General features: G+C 41.4%; 1 long non-coding RNA gene across 1 annotated transcript; it reads right to left on the reverse strand.

The window, feature by feature from the left end:
- Positions 1–1144: 1144 nt before the first annotated feature.
- On the reverse strand, positions 1145–20774 carry LOC119533966. The gene is made up of 3 exons (XR_005216932.1): positions 20665–20774; positions 8582–8697; positions 1145–1577 (listed from the first exon to the last, which is right to left on the reverse strand). It is a non-coding gene; the product is annotated as an uncharacterized LOC119533966 (long non-coding RNA).
- Positions 20775–23824: the final 3050 nt, after the last annotated feature.

Genomic DNA, 23824 nt, shown 5'->3' on the forward strand with positions numbered 1-23824 from the left:
GACTCATTACATTAATAATGACATCTATCTCAAACCCAAAAGCAGTATAATTGTCAATGCTAAAAGCATTCACACAAAAGTCAGGAATATTATATAATGCCACTATTATTTATCATATACTGGAGGTACAAACTGATAGAGTCATACAAAAGAAAGAAATTATAGGCACAAAAATTGTAATGGAGGAAATATGACTTTAGCCGTTTGTAGGAGATATTTTGTATTTGTAAAATTCAAGAGCATCACCTGAAAAATGGCTAAAAATTAGAAAATTCAGTAGCATATCATGGTACAAAGTTGATAAAGAAAAATAAATTGCTTTCATGTATAAAAGAACAATCAGAAAGTATAATGGGAAAAATATAACCCATGTGTAATAGTAGCAAAAGAGATAAAACACGTAGGAATAAACTTCATAAAGAAAACAAAAACTATATGGAGAAAAGTTGTAAATCACTTCTGAAGTACACACACACATACCTGAACAAATGGAAGACATACCAAATTCTTGGGCAGGAAGACTTAACATCATAAAGATGTCAGTTTTTACTGTGTTAATTAAACATTTAACATGCTTACAACAAAAACTAACCCGTAGGGCTTAAAAAAATATTGGATGAGGTAATTCTAAAGCAAGAAGGGCAGGAAAATTCTGGGGGAAAAAAGAGAAATAGTGGGGTCTAGTCCTATCAGATATTAAATCATATTACAAATCCTCAATAATAACCACAATGTGGCACTGATGTATGAGTAAACAGGCCAATGGAACAGAATGAAATTCCAGAAATAAGCCAGAATAAATTAAAAGGAATATAATATGTGCCAAATCAGTGCAGTAAATATGCACTACTCAATAAATGGTGCTAGGAAATTATAAAATGTGTAGCCAAGTGGAAGGAGGTAAGTTTATACCCATATCTCATGCCATATATCAGGATACATTTCAAATGGATCAAAATTTAAATCTAAAAACAAATAGTTTCTATACAACTGGAGTTTCTTTTGTTATTTTTTGTTTAATGTTAAGTATATTATGAGCATATTTCCATGTCATTAAATATACTTCTGTTTATTCAGTTTTAATAGTTGCACAGTACTCCATTTAACAAAATATTATAATTTTTTTTTTAAACTAAGCTGTTGATAAACATTCTAGGCTGTCTCTGATATTTTACTTTTATAAACAAAGCTCAAATGAATATATTACAGTGGTGGTGCTGGTGGTGGTGGTGATTTACCAGAACAATGCTACAAATTTCTTAAAATTGGTTATTAGTTATCATATTAATATTCTGTGGCTGCTGTAACAAGTTACCACATACCTGGTGGCTTTAGACAATGGAAATTAATTCTCTCACCGTTCTGGACACCATAAGTCTTAAATCAGCATCCATGGGCTGAAATCAAGGTGTCTGTAGGCTGTGCTCCCTCTGGAGGCTCTCGGGAAGAATCTGTTCCTCGCCTTTCCTGGCTTCTGGGGGCAGCTGATTCCTTGGCTCGTGGCTGCATCACTCCAGTCTCTGCCTTTATGGTCAAGTGCCTCTTCTGCCCATCATCACATCTCTCTCTTTTTCCCTCTTAAAAGGACACATGATAGAAGTTAGGGCCCTCTCAGATCATTCAGGATAACCTCCTATTTCAAAATGCTTAACTTAATCACACTTACAAAGTCCTATTTTCTTTTGCCATATAAGCTAACATTCACAGATTCCAGGGATTAGGACTAGGACATCTTTCAGGGCACTTGCTATTCAGCTTATCACAGTTATCCATGGTCTAAATTTGTAGACTCTTCCAACCTTGGGGAAATGTTTAGCAGTGTTAATTTCTTTGCAGATTCTAGGCTCTTGCCAAATTACTGGACTCCTTACTCCTTCATCATCTTCTCCTCCCTGCCACTCCCTTGTCCCAAGCCCCCTATCCCCACACCATTCCTACTCATTTAGAATACAGGGTAGCATTGGGCCCTCTTGGTCTTGATCTTAGGACACATCTTAAGGGCTATTTTTCCAAGGACCCATCATGATGTTGTATTTATTGCTGTCCTCTAAGAGGAATTCTGTTTGCTGTTAAACTGGCAATTTTTTTTTTTTTGATTTCAGTTGATATGTAGCTATTTATTTTATAATCATCACCTTTCAGAATTCTCCTACTCTAAGGGCCCTTCGCTTATTTCCCTTGGAGTTTCTAGCTAAACAATTGTATTATCTGCAATAACAATAGCACCATCTCCATCTTTCTCAACACTTATACCCTAGCTCTTGGCAATTTTAACAGAAAGGACAAATAAAAACTCTTCACAAATCATGTGCCCTCGAAAAAAGTCCCAAGTCCAAGGCATTGTTTTTCATGCTAGGGAGTCTTTATCTATTTATCGTTCGCACTCATGTTTGTCGTCAGCAAAACCAAGAAACAAGGAAGGCCCCTGACTCTCCGGAATTGAGGGAGTTTCTGGAAATCCTGCTGATTATGCAGTGAGTGCTGGGATTTGCAGGCCAGCACTCACCGCATAATTTGCCCCATCTTGGCAGCCCTCAGGTTTGTTAGCAGGGGAGTTTCTGTAATAGGTCAGTCCCCAGCCCTAGGACAGCTTCTGAGAATAAACAAGCAGCAAATTCAAGGGCAAATCCACTCCATGCTATGGTAGGGTGCAAGCTCACATCGCCCTTCTGTGCAAACCCCTCCCGTATCTGTGTAGAAACTTCATTTCTTTACTTCTAGATTCTCAATGTGCTTCAATGTAAAGAACATAGGACTTGGCATCGAACCTGCAGGGATTCACAGCTTGGATCTTCCGTTGGTAGACATAGGATCTTGTCTAAGTTACATAAGCAGGGTGAGCCTCAGTTCCTCAGTCAGTGAAATGGACCCAATATAATCACGTCTAGGCTTGGGTGGACTCAGTGTAACAATGGATGTGACCCACCTGGCACAATTCCTGGCCTTGGAGCCTTGTTTTTCACTCTGGGATTTTTCCCCACAAAATTCAAGCCCCTTTCTTAGACTGTAATCTGTAACCAAATTCTGCATTTATAATTAAGATAATTGATGATTTCTATTTATTAAGCATTGATATGTGTCAGATACTATGCTAGGTGCTTTCCATGCATTTTCTCACTAAACACTTCCTTTTATTTCTAATCCTTTTTTTTCCCTAAAGAAACAAAGTATCAGAAACAGTTGAAGCCCCGTTTGTATTCCTTTCCAATCTCATTACCCTCCCTCAAACATAATTTTGAATTTTCTGAGCATCTTTCTTGATCATTTCTCTATATCTTTGCTACATATTTATGGACAATATATAGTGGACAAAATAGTATTGTTTTCTGTGTTTTTAAAATTAACATGAATGGTATTACACTGTACATTTCCTTCTGCAACCTGGTTTTTGGAATCAACAGTGTATTTTAGAGATATACCCATGTAAATCTAGGTCACTCATTTTAAACTATGATATAATATCCTGTTGAATAAAACTACTAAAATTTGTCAATCCATTCCTCTGTTAATAGACAATTAGTTTGTTTCCAAATTTACACTCTTACAAGCAATTCTGCAACAACTATCCTTGTGTATTTCTCCTTGTACCCTAATTGTTATTATTTTTAAAAGATAAAATCCCTAAGAGAGGAACTTCAGGGCACATTTTTCGGGCTTTTATTATCTACTTCTAAATTTTACTCCATTCCCTCCACCATCGTTTTTGGCCCCACCAGTGTATAAGAATGTCCATTTCTCCACATCATCTGATTCTTTCTGTGTATTGTGATTCATTTAAGTTGTTGCCAACCAGATAAATAAAAACAAACCTAAAAGCTAGCATCTCATAGTTTTAATTTTCATGTCTTTGGTGTTGGGGCTGAATTATCTTTCCTTATGTTTATTGGCCACTAGTAGTTTTTGTTTTGCGAATTGCTTATTCATGTCTGGCCTATTATCTTTATCTTCCATATATTTTGCAAATGTTTTGCCTGGCTTGCCACTAATCTCTTGGCTTTGCAGTAATTTTCACTCTAGAAAACTTTTAAATGTTTATACAGTCAAATGGTCAAATCCATCACACTTTGAATTGGGTCCTTTTTATTGTTTTGATCATTAAGTTCTGTTCAATTAAACTCTGCATCTGCTACATGAAAGACACTGAGGGTTACAAACAATAGTCTTTTCTGGTCTCAGGGAATTTATAATTAGATGTCGGACAAGATACTCAAATAAAACTCTAGTCAATAATACAAGCTGTCTGTGATAAGTGTCAAATACTTGGCTCAAAAAATGGGCGGTTTCACTTTGGCTGCCAGGAAGCTGAGAGCAAAGAACACTATTGGATGCTGAATCAGTGTCTTGATTATCTTAGGTGACTCATGGAAATATTTGGGCTAGAATGGTCCTAAGGGCCATCTAATCCAAAACCTCCATTAAAAATTTTTTTTTTCTAGAGTTTTAATATTGTCTTTCAGTGTTGAGTGAATTCCCACTAAGACGTCCCCGTCAGCAAACTCAGCAGCAGTGCCCGCTCCCACCCGAGTACTTTCCCCAGTGCCCCCAAAGCGGCATTCTCCTTGCCCTCTCCATACTCTTCCTGCTGTAGCCCCAGGTCTGGGAGCATCTGCCACCTGAGCCAGAACACATGCCACAGAGCCCACCAACGCCAGCCTCGGGGCTGCTGGGGCCCCGGTGACCATTGAGAACAGCAATGGGGAAACCAAAGGGCAAAGGCTCTGCCCCAGCCTGATGTGTCCCCTGTCCAAACTCACTTTTCTCTACTGCATGGAACTGATAGAGTTGGTTAAGTTTTCCAGCCAGAACTTTCCATTTGACCTGAAAACTTGGTATTTGTTTTGGATTCTGATTTCTTTTTTTTTTTCTTACAATATCAAAGCATCTGTTTCCTACTCGCATGATATCCTTGTGATTATGAGATTATTTGTATACCTTATAAGCCCCCAAAGCCCAGAGCTCCAGGAAGCCCCTTTTTAAGGGTAACAGCAGGGCCTGATTAAGTGGTGGGTCAGCCTGCTTCTTCTAAGCATGCCTTATTTTTTTCCTATTTGAAATAAGTATAGACATATAAATATAAGTTGTATAAATAGTACAGAAGGGCCCTGAGAACTCATCACCCAGCTTCCCCCAATGATGGCCTCTGCATATTACAGTGCAAGGAGTTTGGCTGGCTCCAAACCATCAGTTAGACTATAGCTCTTACTCATATTTCACCTGTTTTTTTTTTTTTTTTTTAAAGTCAACAAGCATTTATTGGGTACAAAGCACCAAGCATGGTGCCGTAGGAACTGCAAGGCTAAGCCAGCTGCCTTCAGGGAGCTTGAGGTCTTACAAAAATGTCAGTGCTGTTCAAAGCATATTTTTGTAAAAGTGGCAATGGAGACACAAAGAAAGGGGGATGGCAGTATATATAGAGAGAGATTCAATGACAAAGTAAGGGGAGGCTTTTGGGAAGGTAGCATTTGCGGTGCACCTTTAGGATGGGCATGTATTTGAATGTTGGCTTTATTGCTAGGGAACGACCTTCAAAACATAGGGAAATGCTTGCATAAAGGAGTATAAGTGGGGAAGTCCCAGAAGCTTTTTTTTTTTTTTTTTTTTTAATCTTCATTTTATTGAGATATATTCACATACCACGCAGTCATACAAAACAAATCGTACTTTCGATTGTTTACAGTACCATTACATAGTGGTACATTCATCACCCAAATCAATCCCTGACACCTTCATTAGCACACACACAAAAATAACAAGAATAATAATTAGAGTGAAAAAGAGCAATTGAAGTAAAAAAGAACACTGGGTACCTTTGTCTGTTTGTTTCCTTCCCCTATTTTTCTACTCATCCAACCATAAACTAGACAAAGTGGAGTGTGGTCCTTATGGCTTTCTCAATCCCATTGTCACCCCTCATAAGCTACATTTTTATACAACTGTCTTCAAGATTCATGGGTTCTGGGTTGTAGTTTGATAGTTTCAGGTATCCACCACCAGCTACCCCAATTCTTTAGAACCTAAAAAGGGTTGTCTAAAGTGTGCATAAGAGTGCCCACCAGAGTGACTTCTCGGCTCCTTTTGGAATCTCTCTGCCACTGAAGCTTATTTCATTTCCTTTCACATCCCCCTTTTTTACCTGTTTTTAATGCATTCATTTTTATATGCCTTTTTGTCTAATTCTATGAAATTTCATCACAAGTATGTATTTGTATAACCAGCACTACATCAAGATACAAAACTACCCCATCATCACAAAGGCACTCTCCTACTCCCACTTAAAATCATACCCTCCTTGCCTTTCCTATCTGCTGGCAGCCACTTATCTGTTCTCTGTTTCTATAATTCTGTCATTTTAAGAAAGTTATGTAAACAGCATTGTGTAAACTTCTGAGTTTGCCTTTTTCCCTTGGCAAAAGCCCTTAGGGTCCATCTAAAGTCTGTTCTTTTTTACTGCTGAGTATATCCCATGGTGTAGATGTGTCACAGTTTAACCATTCAGCCACTGAAGGGCATTTGCATATATATAAAGCTATTACACAGGAAGCTGATACGAACAGTTGTGTATAGGTTTTTGTGTGGACTGAAGTTTTCATTTTCGTAGGATAAATGCCCAGGTGTGCAATTTCTGGGTTGAACAGTATCAGTCTAGCAGTTTCTTAATTTTTTAAAAAAGTGCTAGACTGATTTCCAAAGATTCAGTATCTCCATATCCTCGCCAACATTTGGGATTATCAGTATTTTTCATTACTTTTATTTTAGCCATTCTAATGGGTGTGTGGTGGTGAATCCATTTTTTTTTTTTCAGACAAGATGATGAATGTAAAATAACATTCCCAAGGACATATGTCTTCTTGATGAGCAGAGACGAAGAAGTTGATTTGTCCAGCCAGAAGCTGGACTGTCATCATAGGTATTGCTCAAGTCATGTAACCAGTTGAGCTAGTTTAAATGCACAACAGTTATATAGACAGTTTAGAAATGAGCTTTTTAAATCTTTGTTAATGGCAAAATATAAACATTTCTAGAGGAGCTTTTTCCTGCCTGCGTACTTTAGGAGATTTTTACAGGAGTGTCTGGGAAAATAACAATTCCCAGGCCACCCTTCTGATGTCTACCAGTGGTTTTCAGATTTATATTTGGAAAGACCAAGGCTGGCCCTTTACTATTTGGGGTCACTTTTCTGAAACTTCTAGTGACTGTCATCAGTCTTCTGCCAAGCTGACCCTCACTTTGGGGTCACTTTGTTTTATTGCCTCCTAACCACTTTTTGCTCTCAGACATTAAATTCCTTATAGATTTGTTTCCTTGTTTGTTGCCTGCTCCTTCCAGAGAGGCCATGAGAGCTGGAACTTTGTCTTGTTCTCTGAAATTCCCCAGTTCATAGCTTGGGGTCAGGCATATAGCAGGTATTTAATAAATGTTTGTGAATGCATGTATGAAGGAATTATATTTTCAACTCCTAGAAGAGGCTCTTAAAAACTCTCCCTGAAAGACTGTATTTAAGTAAATATAAGTAAAGCAAACCAATTGAGTAGTGTGAAGGAAAACCAGCTCGGTCCCCTTTCCAGCTCTGGCAGTGGCTGTTTGTGATTTAACTGCTTTGCGTCTTATCTGCAATACTACCTTCTTCACAGGGTGAAGCTCAAGGGAGACGATTTGTGTGGATGCACTTTGTGTCTCCTCCTCTTCTTTCCTCTCCTCATCTCACTCCCTCCTCTTCCCTCATCACCACCTTCACCAACTACCACCACCATCATTGCCACCCTTGGAAGGAGAGAAAGCATCCAGGCAACTGCAAACATAAAATCATGGTGGGCTTCTGACATTCCATCCAGTAGAGGGCAGCAGCTCCTACCTGCTGAGTCCAGTGCCTTTAAACATCAAGCTGATACACCCATTACAACATATAATTATTTCTATTTCTTTATTTAAAAGGAAACACACATATCCACCATGAACATAGTCATCCTTCTGTTCAGCAATCTCCAGGTATTCTTGGTGAGTAAATTGCCTCCTAGCCCAAGTTTCTTTCGCAAGTGTCTGGCTGCCAGGAACATTCTTTTATTTTTATTTTTAGTATTTGCATTTCCCCCCTCCCTTCCTGGTTGGCTGGGTAAAATGCAGAGCAACTTTTGACACAGGCATGCTTCTCTTATGAATATTTACATCTTTGGCATTGGTGTTTTCTAGAAGGTAGGGTAATTCCTTGTGCTTGAATTCTGCCACTCCATAAGGCAATAACCTAGATTCTCTGCTTGACTGTCATATGCATTTCATTCTGGGATTGGTGGAGAGAGTTCTTAAAAGAAATGGATCCCTTACGTCTATCTTTATAGGCTGGGAACACCCCCCGGGTGCCTATCAGCACCCAGGCCATTAGTACAGGGACAAACAGAGTGTGCAGTTGGGTCTTTGACACACAACTTTAACCTGCTTCCTGGAGAAACTACAACAGAGTAAACCAGTGCCACTTCCTCTGGATAAACAGAGAAAGAGAAAGAGATACACAGGGTAGCCCAGTTCTTTCCAGTAGTGAAAGAAAGCTGGGGATACTCAAACACTAACGAACACTTAACTCACTTACTCACTCTGGAGAGGATCATGTTTGGTCCGTCATGGGGCAGAGGGTGGTGACTGGGTAGTCCCGGGAGGCCTCTTCTTTTTTATGGAACTCCATTAACACTAGCTTCATACCAGACCCTTTAATTAAGGAAGGCACCAAGATATTTAAACAAGATTTTGCTTATATATTTGAGTATCATTCATTCATTCATTCATTCACTCACTCATCTAATATATATTGAAGGCCTGCTATATGCCAGGAATTAGATACTCAAAATTAAATAAGACTGGGACCCTTCCCTTGAGTAGCTCCAAGTCTCTTGGGGAGGCTGATGAAAACCATCAATGACCATAAGAGGAATAAATGCTGTAACAGAAGTAAGGACATGGGGCCATGAGAGCCCAGTGGAGATGGTGATTAGCTCTGTCTATGGGAGGCTCCTGAGGAGGTGGCACTGGAGCTGGGTCTGCTTGGCATGGCAAAAGTTTCAGGAGATGAAGTTTTCATCTTGTTCCCTTCCTGAGCAAACCTTAGTTCTCATCTGTAGGGATGCTGGATGAGAAGGACACAGTCAAACTTGATTGTTATCATCCCCTAGCCCTTCTTGGTGTAAGTTGTGATTTTATCTGACAGTCATGAATTGGTTACCACTATGGTGTGTACTGACACACTCTCTCTGAGAGTTAAGGACTGGAAAACAGAAGTTGAGTATAGGATCCCTTTGGGAAAACACCCTGTTCCTCCACTTCCCTGTTGCTTGGTCAAGGGGAGAAATTAATTGAACTTTTGACTTTCTTTAGTAGGAATCATTCTAACTTTTTCCTAAGACAAGGCATGCCTCCCAATATTCTGCCACAGTGACTTTGGGGCCACATAGACGAAGTGGTGACTGAGGGAGACGACACTGCCAGCTTTAGATGGTGGGTGAGGCCCTGCCCAGGAGAAAAGCTCCAACTCTCCCACTGAAGCCTTATGTGAACTCAGGTCATTTATTTTCCCTTCTTTGGAATAGTAGCATCCTGAATATTAACTTGGTCATTTGGTCCAGCATTGCCCTCTCAATGTTGGATCCCCAAGATACCTTTAAGATATTCTGAGGGCAGAGGCTTGGCTTTGTAGCCCCTTGCATCCTCTGTAGTTCTGAGCTCTGGTCTTCCAAGCAATAGGCGTTGAGTTGCTACTCCTTGGTGGTTTAAAGTGAGCAGAGCTGATACAGAGTAGAGTAACCAAAGCCATGCACCTTCCAAGCTGGGATGAAGCCTGGAGCAGAGCCTAGACCCAGGGACGGCACAGCTCACAGTCCTGGGCTGGGAACATTTCAAACTCATATTGGCTCTGCTCTTGGCCTGGCCATAGCCAGCTGGGACACTGAACCATTTGCTGGTTTTGTTGGCAGCCCCAGAGAACTGGAGCCCTTCCCTTATGGGTGAGGTCTAAATTTAGCCCCGAAGAAGCTGCTTTCCCATTTTGCTAGAGAAAAGCTCTTTTCACTCGAATGGGCGTCTGCTTTGATTAAGTGGGAGAATCCACATCTGGGAATACATAAACTTTATTGTCCTTGGATGACAAAACGGTTTCCTTGCCTACTGGTTTTCCGCCTTTTTAGCATGGGGTGTGATCTTCTCAGTTGATGACTGTGTTGGCCAGGGCAAGTTATTTTGCTGTGGATGAGGCTCCTGAGGCCTGAGTGTAGGCTGCAGTTGACACCTGGGGAACACTGGCCTGTCCCTGCTTCACCTCCTGAGTCCCAGCTCTGTGAGTGCAGAGCAGGACAGAGAGCAAGAGTCTGGGTCTCTCTGAATGGTTCTGGGACAGTGCGAGGCCTTGGTTTGTACCCCCTTGGACTAGATCCCAGGATTGTAGGAGGGCTGAACAGTCCCAGGGCTTCCCTGGAAGGCTCTGTGGACTCTCTTGAGACCAAGCCCTCAGCAGTCACCCTGGGCCCCCATTAAAGGCAACACAAGACTCCCATCTTGGAAAGTCCACAACTCTTAAGGGGTTCAGTTGGGCCAGGCAAAGCTTCCAGGACCTTTCCTGGCCCAGAGCAGCCTCCTTAGGTGATTCCTACCCTAGATCCCCTCTGCTGTTTTGAGTCTTGTCTGAGGTGTGTGGGGAGCTGTCGAGTGAATATTTCCTTAAAACTCCCCTAGTGCATGGTCAGGTCCTTTTAGATAAATGTTTCCTGTGGTGGCCAGTGGTACAACCTCTGGCTAACACATCTAAGTAGGAACTTCTGAAACATAGGGCAAAGAATACTGGACTTGGATTCAGAAAAGCTGGGCTGGGTTGTTGGGTGGTCTGGTTTTATTGCTTTTTAGCTGCATGACATCGGGCAAGATAGCTTCTCCAAACTTCTGTTTCCTTGTCTGGAAAATGGTAATAATAAGATGTATTCATAGCTTAGCATCAAGTGAGATGTTATTTATTTTCAAAAGCTAAAAATAGGTTGCTTTCTCTATTTTTTTTTTTTTTTATCATCATTTTATTGAGATATATTCACATACCACGCAGTCATACAAAACAAATTGTACTTTCGATTGTTTACAGTACCATTACATAGTTGTACATTCATCACCTAAATCAATCCCTGACACCTTCATTAGCACACACACAAAAATAACAAGAATAATAATTAGAGTGAAAAAGAGCAATTGAAGTAAAAAAGAACACTGGGTACCTTTGTCTGTTTGTTTCCTTCCCCTACTTTTCTACACATCCATCCATAAACTAGACAAAGTGGTGTTTGGTCCTTATGGCTTTCCCAATCCCATTGTCACCCCTCATAAGCTACATTTTTATACAACTGTCTTCGAGATTCATGGGTTCTGGGTTGTAGTTTGATAGTTTCAGGTATCCACCACCAGCTACCCCAATTCTTTAGAACCTAAAAAGGGTTGTCTAAAGTGTGCATAAGAGTGCCCACCAGAGTGACCTCTCGGCTCCTTTTGGAATCTCTCTGCCACTGAAGCTTATTTCATTTCCTTTCACATCCCCCTTTTGGTCAAGAAGATGTTCTCCGTCCCACGGTGCCAGGTCTACATTCCTCCCTGGGAGTCATATTCCACGTTGCCAGGGAGATTCACTTCCCTGGGTGTCTGATCCCACGTAGGGGGGAGGGCAGTGATTTCACCTTTCAAGTTGGCTTAGCCAGAGAGAGAGGGCCACATCTGAGCAACAAAGAGGCATTCAGGAGGAGACTCTTAGGCACAAATATAGGGAGGCCTAGCCTCTCCTTTGCAGCAACCGTCTTCCCAAGGGTAAAACTTATGGTAGAGGGCTCAACCCATCAAACCACCAGTCCCCTATGTCTGTGGTCATGTTAGCAACCATGGAGGTGGGGTAGGCGAATACCCCTGCATTCTCCACAGGCTCCTCAAGGGGGCACTACATCTTTTTTTTTTTTTTTTTTTTTTTTTTTTTTTAACTTTCCCTTCTTTTTTCAAATCACCTGTATGAAAAAAAAAGTTAAAAAGAAAACAAACATACAATAAAAGAGCCTTTCAAAGAGACCATAGCAAGGGAGTAAGAAAAAGACAACTAACCTAAGATAACTGCTTAACTTCCAACATGTTCCTACTTTACCCCAAGAAAGTTACATAATATAGCAACATTTCAGTGAACTTGTTCCTACTACAACCATCAGAAATTAACAGACCATAGTCATTTCTGGGCATCCCCAGAACGTTAAATAGCCTATCTGTTCTTCCTGGATTATTGTTCCCCCTTCCTTAATTGCTCTCTACTGCTAGTTCCCCTACATTCTACATTATAAACCATTTGTTTTACATTTTTCAAAGTTCACATTAGTGGTAGCATATAATATTTCTCTTTTTGTGCCTGGCTTATTTCGCTCAGCATTATGTCTTCAAGGTTCATCCATGTTGTCATATGTTTCACCAGATCGTTCCTTCTTACTGCCGCGTAGTATTCCATCGTGTGTATATACCACATTTTATTTATCCACTCATCTGTTGAAGGACATTTGGGTTGTTTCCATCTCTTGGCAATTGTGAATAATGCTGCTATGAACATTGGCGTGCAGATATCTGTTCGTGTCACTGCTTTCCGATCTTCCGGGTATATACCGAGGAGTGCAATCGCTGGATCGAATGGTAGCTCTATATCTAGTTTTCTAAGGAACTGCCAGACTGACTTCCAGAGTGGCTGAACCATTATACAGTCCCACCAACAATGAATAAGAGTTCCAATTTCTCCACATCCCCTCCAGCATTTGTAGTTTCCTGTTTGTTTAATGGCAGCCATTCTAACCGGTGTTAGATGGTATCTCATTGTGGTCTTAATTTGCATCTCTCTAATAGCTAGTGAAGCTGAACATTTTTTCATGTGTTTCTTGGTCATTTGTATTTCCTCTTCAGAGAACTGTCTTTTCATATCTTTTGCCCATTTTATAATTGGGCTGTCTGTACTATTGTCATTGAGTTGTAGGATTTCTTTGTATATGCAAGATATCAGTCTTTTGTCAGATACATGGTTTCCAAAAATTTTTTCCCATTGAGTTGGCTGCCTCTTTACCTTTTTGAGAAATTCCTTTGAGGTGCAGAAACTTCTAAGCTTGAGGAGTTCCCATTTATCTATTTTCTCTTTTGTTGCTTGTGCTTTGGGTGTAAAGTCTAGGAAGTGGCCTCCTAATACAAGGTCTTGAAGATGTTTTCCTACATTATCTTCTAGGAGTTTTATGGTACTTTCTTTTATATTGAGATCTTTGGTCCATTTTGAGTTAATTTTTGTGTAGGGGGTGAGGTAGGGGTCCTCTTTCATTCTTTTGGATATGGATATCCAACTCTCCCAGCCCCATTTGTTGAAAAGACCATTATGGCTCAGTTCGGTGACTTTGGGGGCCTTATCAAAGATCAGTCGGCCATAGATCTGAGGGTCTATCTCTGAATTCTCAATTCGATTCCATTGATCTATATGTCTATCTTTGTGCCAGTACCATGCTGTCTTGGCAACTGTGGCTTTATAATAAGCTTCAAAGTCAGGGAGTGTAAGTCCTCCCACTTCGTTTTTCTTTTTTAGAGTGTCTTTAGCAATTCGAGGCATCTTCCTGTCCAAATAAATTTGATAACTAGCTTTTCCAAGTCTGCAAAGTAGGTTGTTGGAATTTTGATTGGGATTGCATTGAATCTGTAGATGAGTTTGGGTAGAATTGACATCTTAATGACATTTAGCCTTCCTATCCATGAACATGGAATATTTTTCCATCTTTTAAGGTCCCCTTCTATTTCTTTTAGTAGAGTTATGTAGTTTTCTTTGTATAGGTCTTTTACATCTTTGGTTAAGTTGATTCCTAGGTACTTGATTTTTTTAGTTGCTATTGAAAATGGTATCTTTTTCTTGAGTGTCTCTTCAGTTTGTTCATTTCTAGCATATAGAAACATTACTGACTTATGTGCATTAATCTTGTATCCCGCTACTTTGCTAAATTTGTTTATTAGCTCTAGTAGGTGTATCGTCGATTTCTCAGGGTTTTCTAGATATAAGATCATATCATCTGCAAACAATGACAGTTTTACTTCTTCTTTTCCAATTTGGATGCCTTTTATTTCTTTGTCTTGCCGGATTGCCCTGGCTAGCACTTCCAGCACAATGTTGAATAACAGTGGTGACAGCGGGCATCCTTGTCTTGTTCCTGATCTTAGAGGGAAGGCTTTCAGTCTCTCACCATTGAGTACTATGCTGGCTGTGGGTTTTTCATATATGCTCTTTATCATGTTGAGGAAGTTTCCTTCAATTCCTACCTTTTGAAGTGTTTTTATCAAAAAGGGATGTTGGATTTTGTCAAATGCTTTTTCAGCATCTATTGAGATGATCAATTGATTTTTCCCTTTCGAGTTTTTAATGTGTTGTAATACATTGATTGTTTTTCTGATGTTGAACCATCCTTGCATGCCTGGAATGAACCCCACTTGGTCATGGTGTATGATTTTTTTAATGTGTCTTTGGATTCGATTTGCAAGTATTTTGTTGAGGATTTTTGCATCTATATTCATTAGGGAGATTGGCCGGTAGTTTTCCTTTTTTGTAGCATCTTTGCCTGGTTTTGGTATTAGATTGATGTTAGCTTCATAAAATGAGTTAGGTAGTGTTCCATTTTTTTCAATGTTTTGAAAGAGTTTGAGTAAGATTGGTGTCAGTTCTTTCTGGAAAGTTTGGTAGAATTCCCCTGTGAAGCCATCTGGCCCTGGGCATTTATTTGTGGGAAGATTTTTGATGACTGATTGGATCTCTTTGCTTGTGATGGGTTGGTTGAGGTCTTCTATTTCTTCTCTGGTCAGTCTAGGTTGTTCATATGTTTCCAGGAAATTGTCCATTTCTTCTACATTATCCAGTTTGTTGCCATACAGTTGTTCATAATATCCTCTTATAATTTTTTTAATTTCTTCAGGATCTGCAGTTATGTCACCTTTTTCATTCATTATTTTGTTTATATGGGTCTTCTCTCTTTTTGATTTTGTCAGTCTAGCTAGGGGCTTGTCAATCTTGTTGATCTTCTCAAAGAACCAACTTTTGGTGATATTTATCCTTTCTATTGTTTTTTTGTTCTCTATGTCATTTATTTCTGCTTTAATCCTTGTTATTTCTTTTCTTCTACTTGGTTTAGGATTGGTTTGCTGTTCATTTTCTAGCTTCTTCAGTTGATCCATTAGTTCTTTGATTTTGGCTCTTTCTTCCTTTTTAATATATGCGTTTAGTGCTATAAATTTCCCCCTTAGCACTGCTTTTGCTGCATCCCATAGGTTTTGGTATGTTGTGTTCTCATTTTCATTCGTCTCTATATATTTAGCAATTTCTCTTGCTATTTCTTCTTTAACCCACTGATTGTTTAGGAGTGTGTTGTTTAACCTCCAGGTATTTGTGAATTTTCTAAGTCTCTGATGGTTATTGACTTCTAATTGTATTCCATTGTGGTCAGAGAATGTGCTTTGAATAATTTCAATCTTTTTAAATTTATTGAGGCTTGTTTTATGTCCCAGCATATGATCTATTCTGGAGAAAGTTCCGTGAGCACTAGAAAAGTATGTGTATCCTGGTGATTTGGGATGTAATGTCCTGTAGATGTCTGTTAAATCTAATTCATTTATCAGATTGTTTAGGTTTTCAATTTCCTTATTGGTCTTCTGTCTGGTTGATCTATCTATAGGAGAGAGTGATGTGTTGAAGTCTCCCACAATTATTGTGGAAACATCAATTGCTTCCTTTAGTTTTGCCAATGTTTCTCTCATGTATTTTGTGGCACCTTGATTGGGTGCATAGACATTTACGATTGTTATTTCTTCTTGCTGAATTGCCCCTTTTATTAGTATGTAGTGGCCTTCTTTGTCTCTCAAAACATCCCTGCATTTGAAGTCTATTTTATCTGAGATTAATATTGCTACACCTGCTTTCTTTTGGCTGTAGCTTGCATGAAATATTTTTTTCCATCCTTTCACTTTCAATTTCTTTGTGTCCCTGTGTCTAAGATGAGTCTCTTGTATGCAACATATTGATGGTTCTTTTTTTTTGATCCATTCTGCGAATCTATATCTTTTAATTGGGGAGTTTAATCCATTTACATTCAACGTTAAAACCGTGAAGGCATTTCTTGAATCGGCCATCTTATCCTTTGGATTATGTTTGCCATATTTTTCCCTCTCTCTATTAATATCCTTTATTGTACCCATACCGAATCTCTTTAGTACTGAACCTTTCTCCAAGTCTCTCTGTCCTGTCTTTGTTTCTCTGTCTGTAGGGCTCCCTTTAGTATCTCCAGTAGGGCAGGTCTCTTATTAGCAAATTCTCTCAGCATTTCTTTGTCTGTGAAAAATTTAAGCTCTCCCTCAAATTTGAAGGAGAGCTTTGCTGGATAAAGTATTCTTGGCTGGAAATTCCTCTCTCTCAGAATTTTAAATATATCGTGCCATTGCCTTCTCGCCTCCATGGTGGCTGCTGAGTAGTCACTACTTAGTCTTATGCTGTTTCCTTTGTATGTGGTGAATTGCTTTTCTCTTGCTGCTTTCAGAACTTGCTCCTTCTCTTCTATGTTTGACAGTGTGATCAGTATATGTCTCGGAGTGGGTTTTTTTGGATTTATTCTATTTGGAGTTCGCTGAGCATTTATGATTTGTGTATTTATGTTGTTTAGAAGATTTGGGAAGTTTTCCCCAACAATTTCTTTGAATACTCTTCCTAGACCTTTACCCTTTTCTTCCCCTTCTGGGACACCAATGAGTCTTATATTCGGACGTTTCATATTATCTATCATATCCCTGAGGTCCATTTCGAGTTTTTCAATTTTTTTCCCCATTCTTTCTTTTATGCTTTCATTTTCCATTCTGTCGTCTTCCAGGTCACTGATTCGTTGTTCAACTTCCTCTAGTCTTGTACTATGAGTGTCCAGAATCTTTTTAATTTGGTCAACAGTTTCTTTAATTTCCATAAGATCATCCATTTTTTTATTTAGTCTTGCAATGTCTTCTTTATGCTCTTCTAGGGTCTTCTTGATTTCCTTCATATCCCGTACTAGGGTCTCATTGTTCATCTTTAGTTCTTTGAGTAGCTGCTCTAGGTGTGTCTCTTCTGGTCTTTTGATTTGGGTGCTTGGGCTTGGGTTATCCATATCGTCTGGTTTTTTCATATGCTTTATAATTTTCTGTTGTTTTTGGCCTCGTGGCATTTGCTGTCCTTGATAGGGGTCTTTAGGGTTTGTAGACCAGTTGAAGTCCTTATCTCTAATTTATCAGATCTACAGCTTCGTGGAGTACACTTTCTCTAACTAACCAGCAGGTGGCGTCCACGAGCCACCTGTTCTCCACAAGCCAGATCTCCCCTGCTTAGCCTTTTTGGTGAGTGGGGGAGTGAGTCTTGTGGGGCCCAATTGGTGTCCCAAGCTTGCGTGTGTAGTTGGTGTTGCCTGCCCTGTATGTGGGGCGTGTTTCTGGGCAGTCGGGGAGGGGGGGTGGCCCCTAACAATCAAATCTCCCTGATGATCCTAGAGTTTTAAAGCTACTGCAATAGTCTAATCCTTCAGTTCAGTCCTGCCACTGTTTGTCTCTGCCACTGACCCACAAGTCTTTGGTATTGGCGTATGGCTCCTGAGACTTGCAAGTGGGCCCCTCTTCCAGGCTGTGCACCCCGGGTCCTCTGTTGAGGGATGACTGTGCTATGTCACAGGTGAGTGCCGTCCCCCCAGGGCAGTTCTGGGCTGCTGGGCTGTGTTGGGAGGCTCCCAGTCTGCTCAAATGATGGCTGAATGGGGCTCTGTTAATTCACACTGCTCCCCCTTCCCAGCTCTGGGACATTCAGCTGAGGTTGCAGGGAAGGCTAATGTCCACGCCCAGTTTTGTGGTGTGTGCCTGTTATTTGAAGCACTTCCGTCACACTGGGTTGTCTGGGGCAGCTCTGGGCTATGGGGCTGGCGATGGGCAGGAGTGTTTCCTGTCCACCAGGATGGTGGCTGTGAGCGGACACCCCCCTTTTCTTGGGAAGTTGTGTTGTTTAGTGAATTTTCTCAGCCACTGGATTATTGCCTTTTGTCTCAGAGCTCTCTTAGTTCTGCTCTTGACTTGACGTGCCCAAATTTCAATTCTTTGAAGCTTTCTGTATTGAGCTTCTTAGAGTAATTGTTTTAGAAAAAGCAAAAAGGATTTAAAAAAAAAAAAAAAAAAAAAAAAACAAAAACGGCCCTCCTCAGAGATCTAATGGGTTATTGAAATGCTAATAGACAAAGCAACCAGGGCCATTAAGGAAAGGTGCCCTGGGCAGAGAGATCAGCCTTGCTTCGGGATTTGCATATGCGCCTCAAGGCCTGATCTCCGCCCTTCCCCTTTCTGTGTTCACCAGAACTCCAAAAATCCTCTGCTTTTACTTTGGAGCTTCTCGTGTTGTTTTCCTTCTATGCCCGTCTCCTCTCTGCTGGGCTGGCTGCTCTCAGAGTCTCTGGTGTCTGGCCTCAGTCTATCTATGGTTGGAGTTTGAATCAGTAGAATGAGTTTCCGATGAGAGCAGCCACTGCAATTCTCCCTTCTCCTTCCTGGAGCTGACAGCCCCTCCTCCCCCGGGACTGAGCCTGGCAGGGAGGGGCGCGGGTCCCCTGGCCGCAAAAACTTACAGATTTCGCTGATCTCAGCAGTTCCACGTTTTCATGAGTGTTGTATGAAGTATGCCCAAAGACAGATTGCTCTGTGGTGTCCAGTCCACGCAGTTCCTGGCTTTTTACCTACTTTCCTGGAGGAGTAACTAAAACATACAGCTCACCAGTCTGCCATCTTGCCCCGCCTCTGCTTTCTCTATTAAGTGATCTTGGCTGGTGGCAAATGTTTGCTTAAATATGAATGGTTCCCACCTCCTCTCCTGTGGCCCCATGGAAATCCTCTTTCCTTTCAGTGAGCCCTATGAAGCAAACTGGAGGCTTGGTAGACCAAGGGATGCTTGCTTTATTTAGATCCTCTGTCCCCAACTTTGCATGATCTATGGAATCTCATGTTATTCGCTTGCAGAATGATGGTGAGGAGGTCTGGGGGCACGGTAACATGGCCTTTTGGATTGACCCAGCTGTTGTTTTGCTGAATACCCTTAAAAAGATTATTTTTGGTCAGTTAACCTCAGTCTCTTTATCTGTAGAATGGACATCTATACATTGGCCTTGATAAATGATTTAGTGAGAACTCAGGGAAGTGAAATATAATGATTTATAATAATTTGCCTCTGTGGTTATTATCCAATTCTGGCATATCTTCTGATCAGAACCTAAGAGTTTGGTTATTTTTCCAGACCATCCTTCATGACACTCAACATTAGTATGGAACAAGCTCTCCCATTTAACAATTCATAGAAATAGAAAGAAATGAGAATAAGTTTAAAAAAAAAAAAAAAAGCTCTGGGCAAGGAAGAGTCAGAAAGATACCCTCTTGCTGTAATTTTCCAGGATGCCCTGGATAGCCCTCAGAAGTTGTCAGTATGGAAAGAGCTCAGGAACATTTTACAAACCATAAAGCATTTTCTGAGGGGCAAAAATTCTTTGGAATTTATCTGCATGGTTAACAACATCTTCTCAGCACAGGGAGCCAAACTGTCTCGAAGTCTGTGGCTCCTTTCTGGAATTATTTCCCAGTAGTTAATCCCAAGTGACCCTTCAGGCCACTTCCCTGTCAGTGATTGTTGGTTTGCAGCAAGAACTGGCCCTTTCTGGGTCCCTGAAGATGGCAATGAAGCTCAGCCTTTGAACTGAAATGGAAGGGAAATTCATAGCTCCTGTGGCCGGGGCTCTCTCCCCTGCAGATCCATGTCTGGGCTGTCCAAGGGTCATCTTCCACATCTCTTTGCCTCCACGTGTTGTAGCAACTGTCCTCCTCCCCAGCTATAAGCTCTCTGCAGGAGGGCAGCATGATTTTCTGCCCCTACCTTGGGGAACTGGCACACGACTTCCCTCAACAGCAGACGGAGCAGCCCTTCGCTCTCTCTAGGACCCTGCTGAGACCCAGGCTTTGACATGGTTGACTGTGTTGCACCATCTCTCCTGAGCTTTAATTATTGTGAAATGGTATTCATTTTACTTTGGACATTTGGAGGATGTGGCCACAGATCCAGTGAAGAAAGGGAACGAATTAACATTTATCAAAGCTTCTATTCTGTGCCAGGCACCGTGCTTAAATATTTTAACGTATACACCAATTTATCTCTCAACCCAACTCCCCAGGCTAGGACATTACAAATCCCATTTTACAGATCTGGAAACTCAGGCTTGGAGCACCAAAAGCTTACATGTCTTTTTCATGACTCTCTTTGGATCTGCTTCTCACTAGAGCTGCTGGGAGCACTAGAACAATGACTCCATCACATGCTGGGAGGATTAGAACCATGATTTCAATGTCACAGTGACAAGTCCACTAAGGTCCTCTTGGATAGGTCCAGTCCCATCAAAAGGCCACAGGAGGCAATCCAAAAGCACAGTGGGATTTTCTGGACAAACCACCCTCCACCTTAACTCTGTGGCCCCAAACACTGCCATTCTTCACCGCCAGCACTGGGTGACCCTTCAGAGATCAGCTGCTCCCAAGAAGCCCCTACAGATCCCCAGTGCTGGGTACCTGCAGTGTTCCAATTACCTTGTGTTGCCCAGGTCAGCCTAGGGATACAGGCGCTGCTCTCCAGCTGGCCTAGGTCTTGGCGGTGACTCACCTGCCCCCGCAGCCTGAGTGCCAGTACTCCTTCCCTGCCTGCTGCCGTGACTGCCAGAGGGACAGCAGAGGCTGGTTCCCACCCCGGCGCCACGGGTGGCCCAGCTGTGGGAGGGGGCATTCCATGAACCCTCCACTCGCCTTCCTTATCCACAGGTTACTCCCCCATTCTTTTCTCCAGAAGCCCCGTGACTGAGCTGAGACAAGAGGGATCTGCAGTCCCCTTTCACTCAGAGACAGCGAAGATTTTGATCCCGAAGAGACAGGAACCTCCTGGGTGTGAGCTGGTAAATTCATTGGCAGCTGCCGCTGGTCGTCCTCAGGAAAGCTCTGCCGCTTTCTGACCTGGTTTTGACCTTAACACGAGAGGCAGCCATTCCCCTGCCATTTGCTCCTGCAGGCAGAGCGGGACAGATGACGCCAGGGCACTTTTTGGAGTGCTGAAGGGGAGTTTTGACAAATCCCAAGGAACTTCAAAGCACAGAACAACAGCCAATACATCATAGCCTGTCACCAGGACCTCCACCCCGATTATCACATTAAATCAGCTATGGGCACATTTCAGCCGAGGCTCAACGCACCCCTACTGAAACCGAGCCTCTGCTCCTGGAGTTAAACAAATATGTCAATGGGCATATTTAAAAACCAGCATCCCCTGTTCTACATTCAGCAGCTGAGCCCTTTGTTACATGTACACACTATCACTAATGGAGAAACAGAATCATAATTGTGAAGAATACCAACTAATTGGGATTAGGTCGTCCAGTGGAATAGATGTTGGAATTGAGTTCTAATCCTAGCTCTGCCGTTTAGTAACTTGAGATCCTCACAAGTTAGTTAACACCTCTGGACCTCAATTTCCCCAGGGTGAAATAAGGACGATAAAACCTCTATTTCCAAAATTGGGATCATAAGTTGTTAGACTGGTTCAATGTTAGCTTTTGCCTGGTAGTTGTGGGCAGTGTTTGCCAACCTTCATGTTTTGTATTTATTTCTTGATGTGTTTATTTTGTGTAGCTTTTTGGGTATAAGAAAGATAAAGCATTCTTTTCCACTCCGGGTTTACTGAGAAGTGTCTGTGGGTAACGGGGAGGAGGCCATTAGGCCTTGAGTTTCAGATTATGAAGGAAATACTTGCCGGGTTGGTATTTCCCTGGGTAAATTCTCACTGGGGCTGGAAACGGAAGGTAATTTCAGAAAGAGTTTATGCTGATCTTTAGAACTGTTTCCCACAAACTCTGGAACATCCAAAGAAAGCAGATTTATCTGCCAGAAATGTCCGAGAAAGAATAGCAGCCATGTGAATTTAATGCCACATGATAAGGCATAAGAAATGTCACATTTCTTTTATTACTTGAAATCAAATTTGATATGCTGTTGGAGCCATCCTGCTGGGTGGTAGGAAATTCAGTCTCGGGCCTTTCTGGAACACTGGACTGCCCTCTTCCCTTCCAGTTCCTGTGAATGCCCAGGGTCTGTGTAATCCAGAGCATTCAGGGATGACTCTGTGGTCCTCCATCCAAACTGGTGAATGCTGATGTGCTTTTTTGCTAAGTCCGCATGGTCCTGGGGGGCCAGGGGTTCATCATTTCTCCGCCAAGCTTAGCCATGGCTGCTGTTTCTCACTAAGTCCCTGCCACCTCCCCAGAGTTTTGCCTGGGATGGAGATCCTCTGTCCCCCAGGATCAATAGGTTTCCATCCCCTTCCAGACCTGGAGGCAACCCTAGAATCCTCCTAACAGCACTGTCTCCTCTTCCACCTTTTAGAGAAGATAACTGGTAATCTCCCTTTAAAGGGCCTTTACAAATACCATAATGGCCTCTCCTTCCTGGGGGATGGAGAAAGTGAGGTTATTTAGGTTAGCTAGAACTAATTAATTTTGTTACCAATTAATAGGTTGTGGGATGGGATTGGAGAATTTATTTGGGGACTGAATGAAAGAAATGCAAGGGAGAGAGTTAAAGAACTGTATGTGAAGCTGGATAAGATTCTGCTTCCTCTAAAAAGCCTGCTCCTTTTCTTTCTTCCACTTCTACCCTTACAAAATAACCAGTGTAAGGAGGGGAGGACTGGGCATGAAGCTGAGGAAGATACCTGCTTTGTTGAGTCCTGTTACCAAGCAGATGGTACTGACTACCAGTTATACAGCATTAATCTCTTTGTAAATTTACAAGGTGCTTGTTCAGGTATAATATGATTTGACTGTCACAGCTACTCTGAAACCCCATTTTCCAGATAAGGAAAATGAGGTTCTGACTATTTAAAAGACTTGCCCAAAGTTACAAAGCTGGTGATTGACAGAGCAGGACATGACATCCAAGTTTCTTGACTTTTTCTTCAAGACCCCACAGCTTCACTCAATGTTTGGGATAGGCTTAGGCTAGATCCTTCAGTGACTTATGATGTTTTCCCTCTGCCAAAAAGGACTAACAGCCAGTGGTCTGGTATTCTGGAAACTTGCCGATAGAGCTTGTCTAACTCTTGCTCTATACAATTCTTTGCTACTTTCAGGAAGGGAAGCTAGAAGTAGAATACATTTCTTATGAGAGAACATTCTCTGGAGTTTGATTCATAACTGCTGGGTCTCCAAAGACTCGGTTACTGCAAGTTTAAAACCATGTTGCTAATTCTGTGTGCATTCAATAAAATACCCTAGCAAGAGGAGTAATCAGATATAAAATTATTAATTCAGGTCTCTAAGAATAATTGCAGGAAATGTATTTCTGACTATTTAGAATTGACTCATTATGGGACTATTTGAAAACTATATATTATTTTTTATCAGTAAATGGGATTGCCTATAGTCAATGTTATCTCTTCCCATCCAGGGATTCTAAGATCCGGTTACCCATTTCCCTCAAAACAACTGAGAGCAAAGCTGGGAAAGAGAAAACCTACCAGCTATCTGCAAGGCTAACACCTCCCCTAGACTCCACTGCAAACTGATAACACCACACCCTCCCCTGGATAACAACAGAGGGGCAGATAAGATGGAAAAATTCATTCCAGTTCTCGATAATTTCCACTGCCAGTGAGATATCAGGATCAGAAGAGGTTCTATAACCAGAAAAATCTTGGCTGGAGTTT

This window comes from Choloepus didactylus, chromosome 5, assembly GCF_015220235.1.
Source record: "Choloepus didactylus isolate mChoDid1 chromosome 5, mChoDid1.pri, whole genome shotgun sequence".
In the NCBI taxonomy this organism is placed as follows: Eukaryota; Metazoa; Chordata; class Mammalia; order Pilosa; family Megalonychidae; genus Choloepus; species Choloepus didactylus.